Source organism: Lampris incognitus, unplaced genomic scaffold, assembly GCF_029633865.1.
Source record: "Lampris incognitus isolate fLamInc1 unplaced genomic scaffold, fLamInc1.hap2 scaffold_120, whole genome shotgun sequence".
Taxonomy (NCBI): Eukaryota; Metazoa; Chordata; class Actinopteri; order Lampriformes; family Lampridae; genus Lampris; species Lampris incognitus.
Window position 1 is genome coordinate 167,501 of NW_026611095.1, and position 21,101 is coordinate 188,601.

Sequence of the window (21,101 nt, forward strand, 5' to 3'; positions counted from 1 at the left end):
TACTGGATGCCATCTTTGCAATAAGTCCGCTCGTCACATTCCATCCATGCTGGATATTCCACCGTAAGTGCTATTATTGAAAAGTGCAAGCCTTTGGGGACAACAACGACTCAAGTCGCCAACGCTCTGTTGACTCAATAACTGCAGAGATCCAAACTTCCCCTGGCATTAACGTCGGCACAAAAACTGTGCGCCGGGAGCTTCGTGGAATACGGCTTTCTACGGATTTAGATGAAGATGTCATAAAAGCTCCCGTAGGTCTAATGGTCAGTTATCCCAAAACTTTTGTACATATAGTGTACATATCGTGTGTGTGTGTGTGTGTGGAGCTCGCACTGAGAGAGGAAGGGGCGGCAGTCATCAGATTCCTCAGAGAATCTTTCCGGACTGGAGAGCCAGACGGGTCTGACTTCTTTCTGAGGGAGGAGCAGGAGCCAGAGGCGCTTCTGGTGCCGGAGCTGACGATGAGGCCGGCACAGGGGTTTCAGCTGACTGAGAGGGGGGGGTGGCTGAGCCCATGGCTTGAAGCTGTCCGGTGACGTAGTTGACCTGAGCGGTAACTGTGCCGCACACCGCTTCACTGCGCTGGGAAGCTTCTGCCACAGCCCGACGCACCTGTTCAATCTTCTCCTCCTGTTGTCGGAGCCGACGCTCCTGCACTTCGAGGGTAGCGAGCACGGGGAGTCCTGCTCTGCTGTGTCCATCTTGGCCAGATTGTTCTATCAAGAACACAGAGACTGGCCCACACAAATGCAGGCAGGCAGACAGTAACCAGTGTGACGCTGCCATCCCCAAGCATCTTCAAGCTCCCACGGTATGCGGGCATCACAGCCCTGGAGCCATACCTAGCTCAAGTGAAACTGGTAGCAAGTCACAACCAGTGGAGCACCCAAGACACTGATGCCCATGTTGCCCTGGCGCTCGAAGGGAATGCGCTGCAGGTATTGCTCGACCTTATGCCGTCAGAACAGCAGGATTACGAGACACTGGCCGCTGCTTTGGTCAACGGGTCTCTACTGACAGCATGCGAGACCGACTGGCCCGCCGGCGCCGCCAAGAGGGCGGGACCCTGGGAACCTATGCAGCAGACGTGCACTTCTTTGCACATCGTGGCTACCCCACCTTTGATCCAGCAGCTCGTGACGAGTTAGCCCTGAGTGCCTTCATCCAGGGGCTCACCCCAGAGAGGTTGAAGGAGCACCTCCGCATCACGGCACCTACAGCCTTCAAGACTGCATTGGAAGAGGCAGAGTGGGTGGAGGCTGTGATGGCCCCACACAACCAACCAAGACCCCGAGTGCGTCAGGCTGAGGTCCACGCAGATGAAGGAGACGTCGAAAGAGGGGTCGTCTGCCAGGCTTGTCCGTCACCACGCCGAAAGCAACCAGGCCGATGCCAACCACCCTTCAGACCCTGGTCGCCTCGTGATCCATGCTACCGCTGTGGAGAAGCGAGGCACAAGGCCCGTGACTGCCCTGCCCCTGCACCACGACGCCGTAGCACTCCCCAGTCGGAAAACTAGAATGGGGTGGCACCGCGGGGAGACTGCTACCCAGCCGACCGACCATATCCCCCATTAAGAACTCTTCCCAGATCGGCAGAGTGGGCCACGCACACGGTCTCTCTCTTTGTTGCTCCATTGGTGGACACCGCTGCTGGGCCCTTGTGGACACAGGGTCCACCATCTCCATTGTGCGTCCAGGGGTGCTGCCAGAGACAGAGTGGAGGCCCACCACCCGTAAAATCAGAACTGTGACTGGGGAACTAACCAGCATGCTGGGGAAGAGAGCACTGCAGGTGCGGGCAGGGAAAGTTGCAGCCACCCACGAGTTTTGGTTGGCTGAAATACAAGACCCTCGCATCATCGGGCTGGATTTGCTGACTCGCTGGGGGGCTCTGGTCGATGTGTCGAGTAATGCCATTCACCTTGGCACAGAGACCCTGGCCCTCCGGCGCCGTCCAGAGAGGAAGGTGGGACGTATCCACATCCAGCCAACTCCACCTGTCACCATGCCGCCGCCGCCCCCATCTCCACTGCCAACCGAGGGGATGACGACACTGCCTAGCCCACCAACAATGACGACGACCCTCATCGAGGCTACCGTTCCTCAGACACCCTCGCCGGACACTGTTGCCGCCATCCAGAAGCTGTATCAGCGGAGCAGTGAAGGGCTGGACCCTCAGCAGAGTCAACAGCTGAAAGACCTGCTCCAACAGTTCGCTGAGATTTTCGCTGCACGCGAAGAGGAGTGCACCCAGACCAACCTGGTGCAGCACACAATCGACACTGGTACAACCCCACCCATTAGACTGCGACCCTACCGGTTAGCGCTTGCCAAGCGTGAAGCTGCAGAGCGGATGATTCTAGAGATGGCTGCGGCCGGGGTGATAGAGCCATCCAATAGCCCTTGGGCCGCCCCTGCCATCCTGGTCAAAAAGAAAGATGACACCTGGAGGTTCTGTGTGGACTTTCATCGGCTGAACAATGCAACTCGCAAGGACTCCTACCCCTTGCCCCGCAATGACGACGCTCTGGACCACATCGCAGGTTCACAGTGGTTCAGCTCACTTGACCTACGGAGCGGTTACTGGCAGGTGGAGCTGGCACCAGAAGCCAGACCCAAGACGGCCTTCACCATCGGTCAGGGACTCTGGCAGTTTCGTGTGATGCCCTTTGGTCTCTGCAATGACCCCGCCACGTTCGAGAGACTAACGGAGAGGGTGCTGGCTCACATTCCCCGCAACCGGTGCGTGGTTTACCTTGATGGCCTTCTGGTTCATGCCGCTGACTTCGAGCTTGCCCTAGAGAACCTCCGTCAGGTCTTCCCAGCCATTGGGGGGGCGGGCCTGCGCCTGCACCCCAAGAAATGCCACCTCCTTCGACGTGAGACCAAGTTTTTGGGCCATGTGGTGGGGGCAGAGGGCGTGGCCCCTGATCCTACTAAGGTGGAGGCGGTCGAGAAATGGCCAGTTCCGCGAAACGTCAGCGAGGTGCGCAGCTTCACGGGGCTCATCTCCTACTACCGACGTTTTGTCCGCAACTTTTCCTCCGTTGCCAGTCCCCTACACCGTCTCACCGAGAAGGGACGGGAGTTCCACTGGGACGACAACTGTGCAGCCGCCTTTGCCCGGCTCCGCACCGCCTTGATCACTGCACCCATCCTGGCCCTTCCTGATCCTAAGTGCCGCTTCATCGTGGACACAGACGCCAGCAATGTGGGGCTGGGGGCCGTCCTGTCTCAGGAAGTTGCTGGGGGAGAGAGAGTGGTGGCTTACTACAGTCGTGTCTTGAGCTGCCCTGAACACAATTACTGCATTACACGACGCGAGCTCCTGGCGGTGGTCGCGGCGTTCAATCATTTTCGCCCCTATCTCTATGGCCAGACCTTTCTCCTGCGGACGGATCATGCGGCCCTGATCTGGCTGCTCAGCTTTAAGGAGCCCGAAGGCCAGGTGGCTACGTGGATTGAGGAGCTGCAGAGCTACGACTTTGAGACCCAGCACCGAGCCGGGCGCCTGCACAGCAATGCAGATGCCCTCTCCCGTCGTCCCCGCAAGGATTGTAGACATTGTGAGCGCCAAGAGGAGCGAGACAGAGCAATCCTCCAAGTATCCACCACGCGGCAGGTTGAGCCAGAGGAGGCGTGGCTGATGGCAATGGACAAGCAGGAGTGGCAAACAGCGCAGGATAGTGATCCCACCCTGGCCAGGGTGGGACAGTGGGTCGACGCCAAGGCACACCCCCACTGGCAAGCTGTCTCTGCCATGTCGGTGGAGACCAAGGCCTACTTTTCCCAGTGGGCCACCTTGGCCCGGCGTGATGGACCGTTGTACTGAGTCTGGCAAGCGCCGGGCCGGGGAAGAAGTGTGTGGCAGTTACTGGTGCCCAAGGACTGGCGCCAACGAGTGCTACGGGCAGCCCACGGCTCGGTGGGGGCAGGTCACTATGGGGTGGCAAAGACGCTGAACAAACTGCGCCAACGGTTCCACTGGGCCGGATGCAGGCATTACACTGAACTTTTTGTGCACTGTTGTGATGCCTGCACTGCCAAGAAAGGACCAACCAGACGCTCCCATGCCCCTCTACAACAAGATCAGGTGGGGGCCCCCCATGGAACGGGTCGGTGTGGACTTTCTTGGCCCATTTCCCACCACAGACAACGGAAACCGGTACGTCCTTGTGGCCATGGACTACTTTACCAAATGGTCTGAGGCGTATGCGGTCCCAGACCAGAGCGCTGCCACTACAGCCGAGCGGCTGGTGTGTGAGATGTTCTGTCGGTTCGGTGCGCCCGAAGAAATACACAGCGATCAGGGGCGGAACTTCGAAGCACAGGTATTCGCTGAGGTGTGTCAACGCATGGGGGTGAAGAAGACCAGGACCACGCCCCTCCACCCCCAGAGCGACGGACTGGTGGAGAGGTTCAATCGAACGCTCACAACACAACTCGCTATTGTCACCTCACGGCACCAGCGAGACTGGGACTGTCATCTACCCCTGGTCCTGTGGGCGTACCGGTCGGCGGTACAAGAAAGTACCGGGTGTACACCGGCCGCGCTCATGTTCGGGAGAGAACTGCGGACCCCTGTGGACTTAGCCTTTGGCACGCCCCCGGGTACTGACCTTCCCAAGATACCCGGTTTCGAGTACCTGCGGGACCTCCAACAACGTCTGGCCGAGGCACAAGTGTTTGCTCGGCAGCATCAGGAACAGGCAGGTGCAAAAAAAAAAGCGGGCATATGACACTCGTTGTCAGGGCCGCTCCTTCACCCCAGGAGCAAAGGTGTGGGTCTTCAACCCAATCCGGAAGAGAGGAGTCTCCCCCAAGCTCGCCAGCCAGTGGGTGGGGCCCTGTGAGGTGTTGGAGCAGCTTTCAGATGTTGTGTACCGGGTGAAACTGTGTGTCCGGGGGCGGGTGGTAGTTCTGCACCGGGACTGTTTGGCACCTTACCGCCCCTTGGCTGAAGAACCTGTAGATCAGTTTAGCCCATCCGGGACGGTCCCTCCTACACCCACAGGCCCTACCAACCGGACAGACAGTGGGGAACAGGGACCCGTGACCCCGCGGCGGCGGAGACGGCTTCCCCTTCGCTATAGGGACTTTGTTGTCGGCTGAGGACAGGCGACACGCTGGAGGGGGTAATGTAGCGAAGTTGCTACCCCGTCAGAATTGTGCCAATTGTCCTGGTTTACCCATCAGGCACTGCGTGCAGATTGTCAGTTGTTATTAAATGTTTTGTAAGTGTTTTATGTGGTTTTATGTGTTTATGTGATTACTATGTGTTGTGGTGTAATTGTAGTTGTCATTCTGTTGTGTTGTGTAACCTTGGAACTGAAACCCTGAACAACTTTGTTGTTCGAGTAGATGACCCCCATGTATTGTAACACATTTCTGTAAGTTCTTGTTTCTGTGTAAGTTCAATAAAGGGGCTGCAAAGTTACCTTTGTCGTTGCTTCTACGTTCGCCACAATATTCTTACCTTAAAAGGGAAGGGGGTGTAGTATCCCACCTTTGACAATTAAAGCATTTACCAGTGTTGGAGCCCATCGGTAAGGGGCCGCTATATATATACGTGTGTGTGTGTGTGTGTGTGTATAGATATATTACACACACACACACACACACACACACACATATATATATATATATATATATATATATATATATATATATACTACTTTCGGCTCCTCCCGTTAGGGGTCGCCACAGCGGATCATCCGTTTCCATTTCTTCTTGTCTTCTGCGTCTTCCTCTGTCACATCAGCCACCTGCATGTCCTCCCTCACCACGTCCATAAACCTCCTCTGTGGCCTTCCTCTTTTCCTCTTTCCTGGCAGCTTCCTATTCAGCATCGTTCTCCCAATATACCCAGCATCTCTCCTTCACACACATCCATCGCTTTTACAGTACTTGCTGTACCAGCGGCGTACTTGCTGTACCAGGGGCGTACTTGCTGTACTAGTAGCTCTGTTCACAACATCGTCCTCTCTAGCTTAGGTGCTCAAAAGATATCTTTGGGCTCAATGTCATCCCGTTTATTCTTTATGCTTCATATGTCATCACCTTTCCTTCCTAATGCTTTCCTCATTTTCAATATCATCTTGTACACATTTTCAATTCAAGCGTGGTACTGGATGCCATCTTTGCAATGAGTCCGCTCGTCACATTTCATCCCTGCTGGATATTCCACCGTCAACCAACTGTAAGTGCTATTATTGAAAAGTGCAAGCCTTTAAGGACAACAGCAACTCAAGTCGCCAACGCTCTGTTGACTCTGCAGGGATCCAAACTTCCCCTGGCATTAACATCGGCACAAAAACTGTGCGCCGGGAGCTTCGTGGAATATGGCTTTCTATGGATTTAGACTAAGATGTCATTACAGCTCCCGTAGGTGTAATGGTCAGTTATCCCAAAACTTTTATACATATAGTGTACATATTGTGTGTGTGTGGAGCTCGCACTGAGAGAGGAAGGGGCGGCAGTCATCGGATTCCCCAGAGAATCTTTCCGGACTGGAGAGCCTGACGGGTCTGACTTCTGAGGGAGGAGCAGGAGCCAGAGGCGGTTCTGGTGCCGGAGCTGACGATGAGGCCGGCGCAGGGGTTTCAGCTGACTGAGAGGGGTGAGTGGCTGAGCCCATGGCTTGAAGCTGTCCGATGACGTAGTTGACTTGAGCGGTAACTGTGCCGCACACCGCTTCACTGCGCTGGGAAGCTTCTGCCACAGCCAGACGCACCTGTTCAATCTTCTCCTCCTGTTGTCGGAGCCGACGCTCCTGCACTTCGAGGGTAGCGAGCACGGAGTCCTGCTCTGCTGTGTCCATCTTGGCCAGATTGTTCTATCAAGAACACAGAGACTGGCCGACACAAATGCAGGCAGGCAGACAGTAACCAGTTCTCAGGGTCTATAATTCGGTCCAAGGGTCAAAATCCAGAAAGGCAATCAGACAGGCAGCGGTACAAAATCGGCAGGCACAAGGCTTCAAGAACCAGGCGGACTAACAAACAGGCGACGGTACCAAAACAGGAGACTGAGACTCGGAAACCAGGAACGAAACAGTCAGACACGGGGATACTCTCTAACATGAAATGCTGGAATGCTGCTCTAGGAGACAAGACAATCTGGCACTGACACACAGGGGAGCACTGGTTAAATACACACAGGAGGGAAGGGATAGCGAGGCACAGGTGAAACACATAAGGGCCGGGACAGGTAATCACACGGGGAACAGGACGTGAACACAGAGACAAGACTATCAAAATATAACGGGAAACTGACACACGACAGACCCTGACAGGTCTTTGTTCCAACCAAGCAGTTACACACCTCATTCTATTAGTCAACCAATAATCTTTGCTAAGGACCTTGATTTGTAGACTCAGGTGTGTAACTGTAACGGGGGCAGTCCTATGGTGTTCTATGCTGCTGGTTACATAACTCATTGGTTGGAACAAAGACCTGCAACCACACCGGACCTTTCTGGACCATGTTGCCTATCCTTGATGCATACAAATTGACAGATAGCGAACAGGCTTCAAGAGAAAGTCGGAGGCTGTAGTGAAGTTGAATGCTCTTTAATGTTGTCGTCATCCCCATGAAAGAATACATTTGTAAAAGTGAAATGACACAGAAGATGAGACCAGTTACTGTATGCTATATAACTCATATTATACAGCCACAGACATAAAACAGGCTACAGTGTTCACATAGTCCATTAAAGTGACATGGAAATAGCTACACATAACTTGTAAATATCTTGCAAATAATGTACACTACCTTCACCAGCTTCAAAACAAACAACACTGGCATATTTGCTGCCGGAAATCACGATCAGGGAAAAGAGGCAAACAAAGGAGACTACTGTTTAGTGTAGAAGATTGAACTCTGAACTTGATGAACTTTAACATGTTTAAAAAAAACGTGCTTTAAGATTACTTATCTGTTTTACTCTAATCCTTTATGAAGCTGGTGAAACTTATATGATTGTTGACACTGTTGTTGATTGTATTCTTACCTTAAAAGGGAAGGGGGTGTAGTATCCCACCTTTGACAATTAAGGCATTTACCAGTGTTGGAGCCCATCGGTAAGGGGCCGCTATATACATATATATATATGTGTGTGTGTGTGTGTGTGTGTGTGTGTGTGTATATGTATATAGTATATGTATACACACACACACACATATATATATATATACTACTACTTTCGGCTCCTCCCGTTAGGGGTCGCCACAGCGGATCATCCGTTTCCATTTCTTCTTGTCTTCTGTGTCTTCCTCTGTCACACCAGCCACCTGCATGTCCTCCCTCACCACGTCCATAAACCTCCTCTTTGGCCTTCCTCTTTTCCTCTTCCCTGGCAGCTTCCTATTCAGCATCCTTCTCCCAATATACCCAGCATCTCTCCTCCACACATGTCCAAGCCATCTCAATCTTGCCTCTCTTGCTTTGTCTCCAAACCGTCCAACTTGAGCTGTCCCTCTAATATAATCGTTCCTAATCCTGTCCTTCTTCGTCACGCCCAGTGAAAATCTTGGCATCTTCAACTCTGCCACCTCCAGCTCTGCCTCCTGCTGTCTTTTCGTCAGTGCCACTGTCTCCAAACCATATAACGTATCTGGTCTCGCAACCATCCTGTTAACCTTCCCTTTAATGCTTGCTGGTACCCTTATGTCGCAAATCACTCCTGACGCTCTTCTCCACCCACTCCACCCTGCCTGCCTGCACTCTCTTCTTCACCTCTCTCCTGTACTCCCCGTTACTTTGGACAGTTGACCCCAAGTATTTAAACTCATATGCCTTTGTCACCTCCACTCCTTGCATCCTGTCCATTCCACTGTCCTCCCTCTCATTCACGCATAGGTATTCCGTCTTCCTCCTACTGACTTTCATTCCTCTTCTCTCCAGTGCATACCTCCACCTCTCCCGGCTCTCCTCAACCTGCACCCTACTCTCGCTACAGATCACAATGTCATCCGCGAACATCATCGTCCATGGAGACTCCTGCCTGATCTCGTCCGTCAACCTGTCCATCACCATTGCAAACAAGAAAGGACTCAGAGCCGATCCTTGATGTAATCCCACCTCCACCTTGAACCCATCTGTCATTCCAACCTTGCACACTTCACCATTGTCACACTTTCCTCATACATATCCTGTCCCACTCCTACATACTTCTCTGCAACTCCCGACTTCCTCATACAATACCACACCTCCTCTCTTGGCACCCTGTCGTATGCTTTCTCTAAATCTACAAAGACACAATGCAACTCCTTCTGGCAGTCTCTATACTTCTCCATCAACATTGTCAAAGCACACATCGCGTCTGTGGTGCTCTTTCGTGGCATGAAACCATACTGCTGCTCTCTAATCATCACCTCTCCTCCTCTCAACCTAGCTTCGATTACTCTTTCCCAAATCTTCATGCTGTGGCTGATCAACTTTATACCTCTGTAGTTGCTACAGTTCTGCACATCGCCCTGGTTCTTGAAAATCGGCACTGGTATGCTTCTTCTCCACCCCTCAGGCATCCTCTCACTTTTCAAGATTGACTTAAACAATCTAGTTAAAAACCCCACTGCCATCTCTCCTAAACATCTCCATGCCTCCACAGGTATGTCATCAGGACCAACTGCCTTGCCACTCTTCATCCTCTTCATAGCTGCCCTCACTTCCTCCTTGCTAATCCACTGAACTTGCTGATTCACTATCCCTACATCATCCAACCTTCTCTACACAACCTTCTATACATATACTATATGTATACTTGCCTCGAGGAAGAGCGTTGTTCCGTTGCTAGAGAGTTGTAGCCGTGTACACGTGGACGTCTGCAAGATAAGACAATGTTACATTAAAGACCAGTGAAGTCTGTCCGAGTGCCGAGTCTTCGTCCGTACCGCACGCATAACATTTATTTGTTTATCTATTTATTTATTCATTACTACTTTCGCTAACATCACCGTCCGCTTCGACCACACGTGTGGAACGGATGGCAGATTTGTTTTCCACTTGTTAGCGCCACGCCGTCACATTTCCCACTGCACATTGGGTGAAATACTGTGAATGTAAGGAAGCTATGGCGACAGCCATCAAATGTGGCGCAGGCTTTGTTGATAGGATGTATAAACGTGTCTTAAAGGGTTTACCACCTAACACGCTTCCTTTATGTGCTGTTTGCCAGTGTCATGTTAAGGCAGAAAAGAATAACAACATGTTTCCAAGCTGTTGACATTTGTTTGCTATACATTTCGAGTTATTAGCGACACAATTTACTACTTAGTCAAGTCAAAACAACAAGGGGAAACAAAGTCAACTTTGCATAGCCAAACTTGAATGTCCCCCACATTTCCAAAGGGACGGAGCCAGCAGAGGGCGGTGGGTTTGTCCGTCATCACAAATTCAGTTTCAACACGTTTTGGGGAATTAAATTGGGGTACTTAATTCCCTCCTTCTGCCCATTTCAAATATGCATTTCATGCTGGCACGTATCAGTGATGCCGACCGCAACGCTGCACCTTTAAAAGGACCCTTTTAAGTGTATGTCAAGTTCACCTACTGACCGTGAACAGGAGTTCAACACTCAAGTGTGCACATTGTTGTACTAGAACACTTCACTGAACAGCAAGCAGCGCGTCATCAGTGTGACAGAAAGACTTTCACAAGTCAAGTCGTCATTTTTACCCCCAAACTAAAGCAGACGCACCACAGGCTTGAATCTGCGTCACGACAACACGAACGCCCGAATCCACTTTGTTTTAATGCTCTGAAACAACGAACATTATTACCATCACTTTCTGCTCCTGAGCTGTGGACTGCTTTGGACCCCTGCACTAGCAAATAAGTGTACACACACACACACACACACACACACACACACACACACACACACACACACACACACACACACACACACACACACACACACACTTAGACCTTTCACAAACAGGCATTTTCACTAGTTTCATCCCAAATTGTACCCGGTGCACACTTGTTTTAACGGTGCAGTCAAAATCTTGAACATGCATGCGGCTGGCTGGCTGACAGACTGGCTGGCTGGCTGACAGACTGGCTGGCTGACAGACTGGCTGGCTGAAAGGCTGGCTGGCTGGCTAGCTTCACCAGTGTGAATCGATGAATCTTACCATCCTCAGTGGCCAGAGACAGAAAGAGCAAAAATATTTCTTGCTACCAAAGGAGGGGGCAAAATTGCAAAATGTGGGACCTGGGACTGTCATCTTCAAGAACACAGTCTTCGCACAAGATCAACTGTCTGAATATAGAGCTCCTGATCACACCAGGTCGATGTCATGAGATTTATTAATCCCTGAAGGGCAGCGAGGTTCACTTCTGACAGGGGGCAAGGGATCTCGGACACCACCACCAACCACTCCATCCTCGGGATCGGCATCAGTGCAGTCATCCCGGAAAAGATACTCCATTGGCTGAAAGACAGTAAGGGTACAGTAAGTCAGACCAATGCCAACTGCTCAGATAGACACATCTAGGCAGGCACAAACCAAGACCAGCCCTCACCATGCTCTCCCATACTTTTTTTTTACTTTGTTTTTGTCTTCTTCTTCACTATTATTTCGATATTGTCACTCTAATGCGGGCCTGATGACACACAGGTGAACTTGCTCCGCTTAAACTGCATCACAGTCATCATCGTTTTGACAGACTGCCGAAGAGGAACATTTGGATTTTATCTTAGTTACTTTTGAAAGTGCACAATATCGTTTCACTTTGTTTGTTTGTTTGTTTGTTTGTTTGTTTATTTGTTTTTTCCTCTAAAGTCTACTACTACTACTTTCGGCTGCTCCCGTTGGGGGTCGGCACAGCGGATCATTCGTTTCCATTTCTTCCTGTCTTCTGCATCTTCCTCTATCACACCAGCCACCTGCATGTCCTCCCTCACCACATCCATAAACCTCCTCTTTGGCCTTCCTCTTCTCCTCTTCCCTGACAGCTCCATATTCAGCATCCTTCTCCACACATGCCCAAGCCATCTCAATCTTGCCTCTCTTGCTTTGTCTCCAAACCGTCCAACTTGAGCGGTCCCTCTAATATAATCGTGCCTAATCCTGTGCTTCTTCGTCACTCCCAGTGAAAACCTTAGCGTCTTCAACTCTGCCACCTCCAGCTCCGCCTCCTGCTGTCTTTTCGTCAGTGCCACTGTCTCCAAACCATACAACATAGCTGGTCTCACAACCATCTTGTAAACCTTCCCTTTAACTCTTGCTGGCACCCTTCTGTCGCAAATCACTCCTGACACTCTTCTCCGCCCTACCTGCACTCTCTTCGTCACGTCTCTCCTGCACTCCCCGTTACTTTGGACTGTTGACCCCAAGTATTTAAAGTCATATGCCTTCGTCACCTCCACTCCTGACCATTCCACTGTCTTCCCTCTCTTTCACACACAGGTATTCCGTCTTGCTCCTACTGACTTTCATTCCTCTTCTCTCCAGTGCATACCTCCACATCTCCAGGCTCTCCTCCACCTGCACCCTACTCTCGCTACAGATCACAATGTCATCCGCGAACATCATCGTCCATGGAGACTCCTGCCTGATCTCATCCGTCAACCTGTCCATCACCATTGCAAACAAGAAGGGGCTCAGAGCCGATCCTTGATGTAATCCCACCTCCACCTTGAACCCATCTGTCACCTCGCCACTCTCACACTTCCACGTGCATATCCTGCACCACTCCTACATACTTCTCGGCAACTCCCGGCTTCCTCATACAATACCACATCTCCTCTCTCGGCACCCTGGCTTATGCGTTCTCTAAATCTACAAAGACACAATGTAGCTCCTTCTGGCCTTCTCTATACTTCTCCATCAACACTCTCAAAGCAAACATCGCATCTGTGGTGCTCTTTCGTGGCATGAAACCATACTGCCGCTCGCTAATCGTCACCTCTCCTCCTCTTAACCTAGCTTCGATTACTCTTTCCCAAATCTTCATGCTGTGGCTGATCAACTTTATACCTCTGTAGTTGCTACAGTTCTGCACATCGCCCTGGTTCTTGAAAATCGGTACCGGTATGCTTCTTCTCCACTCCTCAGGCATCCTCTCCCTTTCCAAGATTGAGTTAAACAATCTAGTTAAAAACCCCACTGCCATCTCTCCTAAACATCTCCATGCCTCCACAGGTATGTCATCAGGACCAACTGCCTTGCCACTCTTCATCCTCTTCATAGCTGCCCTCACGTCCTCCTTGCTAATCCACTGCACTTCCTGATTCACTATCCCCACATCATCCAACCTGCTCTCTCTCTCTCATTTTCTTCATTCATCAGCCCCCCAATGTACTCCTTCCACCTTCTCAGCACACTCTCTTCGCTCGTCAGCACATTTCCATCTCTATCCTTCATCACCCTAAGCTGCTGCACATCCTTTGCAGCTCGGTCCGTCTGTCTAGCCAATCGGTACAAGTCCTTTTCTCCTTCCTTGGTGTCTAACCTGTCATACAACTCACCATACGCCTTTTGCCTTTGCCACCTCTCTTAGCTTTAAGTCGTGTCTCCTTGTACTCCTGTCTACTTTCTTCATCTCTCTGACTATCCCATTTCTTCTTTGCCAACCTCTTCTTCTGTATACTTTGCTGTACTTCCTCACTCCACCACCAAGTCTCCTTGTCTTCCTTCCTCTGTCCTGCCGACACACCAAGTACCTTCCTAGCTGTCTCCCTCACTATTTCTGCAGTGGTTGCCCAGCCGTCCGGCAACTCTCCACTATCCACCCAGTGCCTGTCTTAACCCCTGCCTGAACTCCACACAACAGTTTTCCTTCTTCAACTTCCACCATTTGATCTTCGGCTCTGCCTTCACTCGCTTCCTCTTCTTGCTCCTCTAAAGTCAAGTTTTATTTTTATTTCAGTGAACTGAAACGTTTTTTTTTTGTTTTTTTTCTTCTCTTTTCACACCTGGTTTTAGTTCAGTTTTAGTGAACTACAATAACCTTGAGCTGGATCATGATCTGCTATTATAGACCATACTATACTGGTCTACCTGGGACTGCATCGTAGGTGAGGTCTGTTTGGGTCCTGCTCAGGTCCCACAGTGTCTATAGAGAGAAGAAGATGACAGTTAAGATACAAATGGGGCACTTCCATCAGCCTCCACTGATTCCCAGGGCAAATTACCATGCTTTTTAACAAAAGCTATCGCCGCATGCTACCCCAAAAATGAAAACGCGCACGCAGAGCAACAGCCTACTTAGCAAGTTGGCTAACGTTGATTAGGTAAAAGCTAACTTACACAGCGACGCTCAGCTTTACTTGTAACTTAACACAACAAAACAACAAAACGTCTAGTGCAGCAGCACGTCTAGTACTGTTACCTCTCCAGCGTCGCGGCTCCGAACCGTAGTTGGAAGCCTCTGGTGGGTGTCTCGCTAGTCTATTTAGCTTAGCCTGGCTCGTAGCTGGTAACAACTTCATAAAGAGTCCGGACCAACTCTGCGGTGGAGAACGGGCCGGCCACTGCACTGCACTGCAGTCCCATTTAACACACGGCAGCCTCCCTCCCCCCCTCCCCGTGATGCATACAAATCATCACTGGTAACGGTGGCTACCTTCCTATCTGTCGGCAAACTAGAGTCTCCGCGGCTGCGGCTACAAACAGAAAATACACAGACACACACACACACACACACACACGGCTGCGTCTACATCACCCCCCCACACACACACACAATACCCATTAAGCCCTCTCCTTAAAGGGGCAAGGCACAGCTTGCATCAAAACGTATATGATTAATACTCACACTTTATTAATCTTGTAGGATGTGCCAGTGCTGCCGTGTCCAGGCTGTCCGCGCGCGTTGTTTGTGGCGCTTGCTTGACAGTACAACTTCCGGGTCAGCAAAAACGACTGTAACAAGGGTGTACCGGGGGTCGCTGCTCAACACACACAGTCCGCACAACAGTCGCAAATAAATGACTGACATCATTTTTTATTTTTGTTTTGTTTTTGTTTGTTTTTTTTGGGGGGGGGGCAGGGGCTTCATATGTAATGGCTCCTCCCAGTGTAACGGGGCCAAATGGGTTGACATAAAATCAACATGATGATATTTTGACGTGGTCAAATAATGGACTTCTCAGCAAACCTTTCAGAGTTAACAAGCAAGCTTTTAATGACCGCAAGCCAAGCTAGTCATAACAGTCACAAATTCGTTTTGGTCTCAGCTTGATCCTTTTCTTGGCCACAGAAGCGACCTTATCTATTTGCCTACTCTTTACCCTCATGGTGGGAAATAGCATGTTGTCTAATCAACTTCTCTCGTAACGTCCCCATCACCTTGCACCGCATCCCCGCTATCTGTAACAGATATGCCCGTTTTTAACGTGTTCAATAGCCCACAACATAACCAAAACATCGACATTTCAGTTGCATCGTGGGTAACATGCAAATGAACTTGGAGCAGGAACACTCTAGTTGAATTCGCCACACTGCCTCCTTCCTTGAAAGACCAACGTCCCGTTGGCCTAACCCGAATCCCATGTGGATGGGTCCATCCACCATGAGGGTTTCTTCCGCCGAGCAGCTCTCCCATCCCGGGCTGCTCCTTGCCGCGGGCTGCTGATGGATGACGGGGGCGGCTCTGCATCCGCTGGGTCTGAGCCCCCACCGTCGACGTCGACGTCACCGCTGTTTCCATTCCTGGCCAGCTCTGTAAACCCAGTGTCCCCGCCCCCTCCCTGGCCCAAAACAAGGTGCTCTAATGGTAGCTCCTTGCTGACATCCAGGGAGGTTGGCTTGATCCAGCAGTGTCCTTACCCCCTCCCTGGACCCCGGTAGCCTGGTCTGTACTAAGTAAGGTGCGAGGCGATCTTGGTGAAGGATGACTATCCGAGGGCGGCTGTGGAGCTTCACTCTATAGATGACCTCTGAGATCCTCTTCAGGATGAGGCAGGGCCCCTCCCAGTTGCTGTTCAGCTTTGGGGACCGTCCCTTCGTTCGCCGTGGGTTATACACCCATACGTTGTCCCCCTGCTGGTACTCTTTGCAGTGGCAACGTACATCATAGGCTCTCTTCTGCCTTTCCCCTGCAGAAGCCATATTTTCTGGAGCCAGCTGATGAGGAGCCTCCATCCGGTCCTGTAGTGCGTCTACATAGTCCTGGCCCGGCGGCACTCGTACTGGTGGGTTTGGCGGCTTGCCAAAGACCAGATCCACAGGCGTCTGTAGCTCCCGAGCAAACATCAGTGCAGCTGGTTGTAGTGATATAACGCCATGTATATCCACTGGAACTACAATAGGTGCTATGTACTACCCGGACTGTTATTATGGTTACACCACTACCACGTATGGTTATTACGTCTGCCTACTGAGCCACGATTAAACCTGAGTTCTATAACCCGGTGTGGTCATTGATCCTCGACCAATACTACTCCAAGTATTACTTCACCCGCCAGTGAAAAAGGGGTTACATAAGTTTCACTGTTTGCATCCACACAGTAAAAAGTGATCATATGCTGCCATTCAATTAAAGCGTGTTTTTTATTTGATTGGACCCGATATAATGGTATTTATGATATTTTGGGTCTATATATGTATTAAAATCACTTTAATTCAATGGAAATCAGGGCCTCATTGGTTCAATGTATTTGACTGACTTAAAACCAAAGACTATTTTTCCATCCAGTATGTCACGTGACTACTGACGTAGCCAAACTTTGGTTCTCAAAATCTCTTGATTTTATGCCATTTTTCTTTTCACTGCTTGGAGCCCTGAGGAGAAGTCAAGTTCACGGCCAACTTGTGCCAAGTGCCAATTTCTCGGTAAGAAGTGAGCCGAAGCGCGAAAAACCCCAGTAAACATTGAATATCGACATGTTTTTGTAACATTTTGGCACACTCGGGTGTGATTTTTAAGTGACTGATTAAAGCTAATTATAACGTTATCGCACGGCAGTTTATACGTTCATAGCTAGCTAGCCTGGCTAGGAAACGACTAGCTAGCATAAGCTAGCTAACGTTAGTTAGCGAATTTTTTTTTTTTTAAAAGTTAGCGAATATTGCCACGTTATCACACCGACAACCAACCGAGCGATTGGCTACGCTGACGTTAGAAGACAGACCTGCTGCTAGCTGCTATAAACGGGGCCTGCTAATTCTAGCTAGCCACACAGTCTCGCTTGCTTAATTCCGGTTTAACGTTAGCCGCTCACCTGCTTGCATAACGATATCGGAGATGTCTATATACATATAACGTTACATCCAGATGTCATTTTAATGTGTGCGAATTTTCACTAGCTCACGTTAGCTTATGCTAGCTTGTCAGTCCCACGCCAAGGCAAATGCTATCTAGCTAGTTGGCTTGTTGAATTTTCTACTTGGAATCATTTAATATCGTCAGTTTCGATGCATGTGAGCCTAATGTTTATTGAACGATTATGCTCGTCACTATTAAGCACCCGTAGCTAAGCAGCACAAGAGATTCACTTCTTGTACTAGCTACCGTTAGCTAGCACTAGCAACATGTGTAGGTAGGCCTCGTGCAGCACATTGTGAACGGCTCTTAGCTACAAACCGAGGCTTATGCTGCATGAATGCCCGGTGCGACACATGTGAACGGTGTTTGCTAAATCGCGGGCTGAAAGGGGTTGTTACTTCCAATGGGAAACGCTGGTAAGCCCCTTGTTATGTCTGCACACATCGACAGTGCTGCATTTGATTTGGTGCTGTTCTATTGTGCTGGGATCGCTTGGTGATGCCTGCGGGCTCTGGGTTGTTTGATCGGGTCTGCCTGTGATGCTGTGTCAGTCTAAATAAAGAATGCAACGTAGAGGTTGTGTCGAGCGACAGCGCTGTGTCCTGACGTGATTTCTCAATACAATATTGGCGACGAGGATGGCTGATATCTCTCTCCCACCACCTGCCCCCTTCCTGGCGTTACCTGGCGAGCCTCCGGTACCATGGACTCGCTGGCTACATAGTTTTGAAAATTACATCATCGCCTCAGGGCTCGACGACGTGAGCCAGGCTAGGAAGACGGCTCTGTTGCTACACTGCTTGGGAGCAGAGGGTCATCGTGTGCTCGGGACTCTGGGGAACGTCACAAACTTTGACGAAGCTGTGGGACTTATGAGCACCCATTTCGCTGCTCCACAGAGTGCCCTCCTTCGGCGATTTATATTCCGTCAGCGACACCAACTGCCTGGTGAGTCTGTGCGGCAGTACGTAGCTAATTTGCGAGGGCTAGCTAGCTCATGCAAGTTTGGCGCGCTTCAGGACGAGATGGTTCGCGACCAGCTAATCGAACACACCAACAACGCAAAGGTGCGTGAGACTCTCCTGCTGGAAAAAGACGATCTGCTGCTGTCCAGAGCAATTACCATCGCACTACAGGTTGAGGGAGCAGCTGAGTGTGCTGCTATGCTAAATACACAGCAAGTGGCCACCTCCAGTCAAGCTGCCAACGACTCCTCCCTCTACTCACGGCTGCCCCTCGGGACGCAACCCAGCCAGAGCGAGGCGGTCGTCGACGTAGAAGTCGCGTTCCACTAAGTGCTTGGCATCCATTCCGTGTTCCCTGGAGCTGTGTTCTGCTGCTCGGTGAAGTCCATAGATGGCGACAGCTGGGGATGGTGAGTTGCCGAATACGTGGACTTTCATGCGATACTCGGCAATCTCTCGGTTGGGGTCGTTGTTGTTGAACCACAGGAAACACAAGAAATCTCTGTTGTCTTCTCGAACGACGAAGCTGTGAAACATCTGCTCGATGTCCGCTATGACAGCCACTGTTTCTCTTCGGGAGCGCAGCAAGACTCCCAGCAAGCTGTTGTTCAGATCCGGGCCGGTAAGTAGCACGCACATCGTTCAGGGAGATGCCGTGATGTTGAGCGCTGGAATCGAAGACAACCCTGATCTTGTCTGGCTTTTGAGGGTGGTAGACGCCGAAGATAAGTAAGTACCAGCACTCACTTCCCTCCGGTAGTGGTGGGGCCAACTCAGCCTGGTCGCGATCAAAGATGTTTTGCATGAAGGTGTGACGAAGTCGGCTTTCATCTTAGGCTTTCTTTCCAGGGTGCGGCGGGGAGAGGTAAGTCTGCTGAGAGCTTGGTCTCGATTGTTCGGGAGCCGTCGACGAGGGGATCGGAATGGGAGAGGCGCCACCCAGCTGTTGGTGTCGTCCATCACCATCTCTCTGTCCATGAACTCCAGGAACAGACGATCTTCGATGGAAAGCCCCACTTTGTCGTCATCAGGGACTGGGGTGTCATGTTTGATGCTGTAAGGAGGAACCTTTCCTTGACCTGGAGACGGTTGGGGCACAGAGTGAGGAGAGATGGCCTTCCGTTTTCTAGCACGCTGGTGCGATAGGAAGTCACAGCTGCTGGCTTGTGGGCTGAACCCAGGCACACGTCCCCTATAACCACCCAACCCAGGTCTAGACGTTGGGCATAGGGGGCGCTGGGAGGACCATTGCGTTGCTCCCTGACTTTGTGGACCTGAAGGATGTGGTGTCCCAGAAGTATCAGGATCTGGGCATCAGGGTCCAGGCGAGGGATTCTGCGAGCGATGGACTTCAGGTGGCTGTGGTGCTGTGCAGCTTCTGGGGTCGGGATTTCTGACCGATCGTCAGGCATATGGTTGCACTCAATGAGTGTTGGAAGCAGCACACTTGTTTTTTCCATCCAACGACTCCGCCAAGAACCCTGTGGCTCTTCCTCCAGATGTATCGGTGACTCCTGCACATGTACGCAGGGTGTACGGTGAGTCTGAACCTCTGATTTGGATGAGGTGGAAGAAATCAGACCTCGCCAGAGATCTGTTGCTCTGGTCGTCCAGGACGATGTAGACGTTACTAGCTCTGTCTGGGTGTGCTGTGCATTTAGAGGTGACTGCTGGTGGAGGCGCCTCCTCTTCACTCTCCCCGCCATGCTCTGAGGTGGGGTCCTTGTCTTTTTTGTCCCGTGGAGGAGGTCCAGGGTGGAGCGCCGCTATATGGTCATCGCTCTCACATTCGCTGCACTTCAAAGTTGCCTTACAGTTCTTCGCCAAGTGAGTTGTGGAGGAGCAACACCTGTAGCAGGCACCATTCTCTTTCAGAAAGGCTTTGCGCTCCTCAAGAGACTTGCTTCAAAAACCCCGACATTTCTTTAGAGGATGGCGCTTCTGATGGATGGGACATTGTTTCCCTTTGTCGCCAGGCATGCTGCTCGAACTGCGTGACTGAGAAGCTGAGCGGTTTGTTGAGACCTCTGTCTTGTGGGTGGAGACATTCGTTTTGGCGTGTCTTGATTCCTTTTCTGATCGCTCATGTTTTGAGAACCCTGTGGAGGACTTGTTGGACGTTTTCGAGGGAGCTGAAGGGAGAGTAAAGCTGGGGTCGTTTCTTCTGTGTGCCTCGCTGCAGAGGAAGTCTGCGAAGAAGGTGAATGGGGGGGGGGGCATGGTGCTGCTCTTTGTACTGGGAACCCTTAGTTATCCACCTCTCTTGTAGACTGTGTGGCAGCTTCTCAACGATCGGGTTGACACCCCTGGCGGTGTCCAGGTACGAGAGCCCCGGCAGGTAGCCCTCACACTTAGCAGAGTCTAACTCCATCAGCAGGTCTCCCAGTTCCCTCAACTTTACGGGGTCTTTCTGAGAGATTTTTGGAAAGTTCTCTATCCTCTCGAAGAGCGCTCTCTCGATCACTTCAGGGGAGCACTCTTCTAGGCGTTCCCAGACATGTTGTAGGCCCACTACAGGGTCGGTGACGTGCACATAGCGAATCCTTGTAACGTGCTCTGAGAACTCTTTTCCTAACGACTTTGTCAAGAGGTCGAGCTCCTTGCTGGCAGTTAAGTTCAGTCCTTCAATGGCGTTGAAGAAAGAGGACTTCCATGCCCAATAATTTTCTGGGCGCTCGTTGAACTGGATGAGACCGGAATTCACAAGCTCTCGGCGCACCAAGTACCTCGCAATGGCATTCGTACCAGTCGTGTCATGACGATGTGGCTGCGGTGAGGCTCTGAGAGGAGAGTGGTGCAGCTGAGCAGGAGGAGGCTGAGAAGGGGAGAGCTGAGCAGGATGTTGGTGATGTATGTGGAGTACAAAATGATCTCCATATGCACTCCGTATGTACTCTGTAGTTTTCCACTTGTC